At 30.0% G+C, this 3,141-nt stretch overlaps 1 long non-coding RNA gene across 1 annotated transcript; it reads left to right on the plus strand.

The window, feature by feature from the left end:
- Positions 1-1,013, plus strand: LOC119689828. Its single transcript, XR_005253497.1, has 4 exons — positions 1-422; positions 517-602; positions 670-757; positions 876-1,013. It is a non-coding gene; the product is annotated as an uncharacterized LOC119689828 (long non-coding RNA).
- Positions 1,014-3,141: the final 2,128 nt, after the last annotated feature.

Raw genomic sequence — 3,141 nt, forward strand, 5'->3', positions numbered from 1 at the left:
TAACTTAAAGTTTTTTCTTAAAGAAAAAATTTTTCGTAAAATGACTGAAAACAGATTCACCAATTTTTTGAGATTTTTCCAAAAAAGCAATCCAAAATTAAGTCCGTTGCAAATTATTAAATGTGGAGGGGAGATTTGGGTTCATTTAAACGAGAGTGAGAAGGAAGAGTTCTCTCCACATAGGCCTCGTGTTATAGACAGCGTAGACTTATTAGACGTATTTCTTCCCGTAGAGAAGCTAAAACTGACAAAACAAGGAAGAAAACGTAAACCAGCAAAAAGGAAGGGAGCGGTTAACAAACGTCGCGCTAAGAAAAAGAAAGCAGGCCGTCGTGGAGGACAACTCAAGAAAAGGAAAAACAAGCGTGCAAAGAAAGGTGGCAAGAACCATGGAAAAAAGAAGGGGAAAAAACATTGAATTGGTAGGATAATATTGAATATTTTTTTAAATGATAAACAAAATTCTCATATTTGACAGCAATTAATAATACTTTAATTTTTTTGTTTGAACATTAGTTTTCCACACTTATGGTGTTACGAGGACGGTATCCATCTTATCGACAACTTAAAGTCGTAAATAAATTTTTTCATCTTATATCAAAGTATTTAACACTTTAAATATTTATCACAAACTTTTTAAACTTTTATTTGCATTATAAATATTTTTAGAAATACTTGTTGGATTATTAGTGTACACAATAATGTATACGGACGGAAATAATCTACCATATAACTGCACCAAAACTCAAATTTTTCAGTAAGTTAAGAGAATTTATTAAAATTTTTTAAACACTTATTATTGTGTTTCTTCTGTTGATATGTCTTTTACTGTACTAATTCAATTTTCTATTTAAACTAATTAATATCTATTTCAGGAAATCAACAAAAATGAAATCATGAAATTTCTGAAGATGCCATGAAGCCTGCCACTCCACCTTTAATTATTATTCTGGACATATACACCTTTTAGAACTTTGGTTAACAGTTGAAATAAATATATTTAGTTAGTACTGCATTTGTATTTTTATTTATTTATATCGTTCAGTTTGAGAATTACTAGTAGTAAATGTACTATAATATGTAGACGTATATCCTTTCTCCTCGATTTTCATAAATTGGAAATCGATACACTTTGATTCAATTGATGATCTCGCTTTATACTTATAAAACGTGATTCCAAGAGAACTCCTGAACAAAATTATCCCGATTCCAAGGGATCAAGAGCATCATTTTGGTAATGCTAGAAAGTCTAGAATCTTTTGTAGAGGAAAGGCGATGAAAGCAAAAGATCTTGTATTTTATCAATTATAATCTATTAAGTTAGATAAATTATTCGCATTATTTGTTGTGAAATCATTCTTGCAGTTTTATTAATACATATTTATTTTTAATTTATTGTAGATAAGTATGCAAAATTCAAAAACACTTTTTTTTATTAATATGTTGAAAATAATGAGTCGTTTTGTAATTTGCAAAGCTCTGTAAAAATAAAATGTTTCTAATTATTTAGCAAAAATAACAATTTAATAGTGTTTTCTACTCGAGTAGCTTAAAGTGCTAAATCCTACAAAAAAGCTGGTAGTAAATATAAAAAATAAACTTAGTACTCGAATGCCTGGACGATGACAAAAGCGAACAAAGAAAGTGGAACTATTGAAAGGCACATAGTTGGCTCTCAGTACTCACTATGATCTCATATAAACTTAATAATATATATGAAATATGAATTTAATATCATTAACAGGTCTAACGAGAGTCTAAGCGAAGACAATGGTAAAATGAGAGATAACATTTCTAAATTGCAAATGTACATTATTTTTTTAGAACGCATAGAATTAGTTAAATATTTTTAATTCAATAGGTTATTACATGGTCTCACAAATAGTGCATTCAATGGTTCTTTTCAAGACTGGAATCATTGAATTTTTCCACATAAGCATCACCGTCCCATTCATCACACACAAATGGGGTGTAGTATCAATTTGTGTGTTTATTAATATTTATCTGTACCTAGTGGTTGCGTATTGGTTTGTACTAAATATGGGTTTTGGATGGTAACAGATTGGATGTGTTTGTAATAGATATGTAACCAAGCAATGGCACATATCGATTTTACAGTCTCTCTAGACAGCAGTAAAAAAGAAGGATACAATAAAAAATTTAATTTATGAGATTGATTGATAATTACCTGACTTCACAACAGGTGGCAAAGCCAGAACTAAATTAACTATATTCTGTATATCTGGGGAGTTTTTAAAAGTTTTGACTTCATCTTGGTACCTTGGTGTACCTTGGTGATTTTTCAAAAAATGGAAAAACTTGAATATCGTTCAGCAATAAAATTCCTCCATTTAAAAGAAATGAGCGATGATGCAATCCAATTGGAAATGGATTGTGTTTACATCGGTACCAATAATAAAATATTGGGAGACTGAATTTAAATGTGTGTTCGGGTCGTTCAAAAGAGGTCACAACAGAAAAACCATGGAAAAACCTACGATATTTTGTTGGATTATCCAAAAATTAGTTGAGTGGGAAGACAAACATGTCATATGAACGTGTATCGAATTTTTTACATGAATATATGGGTATGAAAAAGCTTTCAGCAAGATGGGTGCGCTTTTGCTCATAATTGACTTGATCAAAAATAACAACGACGACGACTTCGTCATTCAAAACAGTGCTTGGAAATGTAGTGCTCCTCAACAATCGGTTGGAAAAGTTTTGGGTTTCGTATTTTGGAATTGAAGTGGAATAATTTTTATAGACTTTATTTGAAAAATTGAAAAACAATACCATCATTATTTAATAATATTGCATATTATTGAAACGATTGCATGAGGAAATTAAGAAAAAATCAATCAAGACCACATTTGTCAAAGAAACAAAATTTTTTTTCCTGTATAATATACACACTCATACGTCTATAAAAACCATGGCAAAATTGAATGAATTACGGTATAAATTGCTTCCTTACCCATTGTATTCTTCAGATTTGGCTCACAGTGACAATTATTTGTTTTCAAACCTTAAAAGACAGCTCCTAGAAAAGAGATTTGCATGAAATGAAAAAGTGGAATGAGAAACTGAGGTATGTATTAGAGAGTTTGATAAATCGTGTTATTTAAAAGTTATCCAAAT

Source organism: Teleopsis dalmanni, chromosome X (genome assembly GCF_002237135.1).
Source record: "Teleopsis dalmanni isolate 2A chromosome X, ASM223713v2, whole genome shotgun sequence".
NCBI classification, from domain to species: domain Eukaryota; kingdom Metazoa; phylum Arthropoda; class Insecta; order Diptera; family Diopsidae; genus Teleopsis; species Teleopsis dalmanni.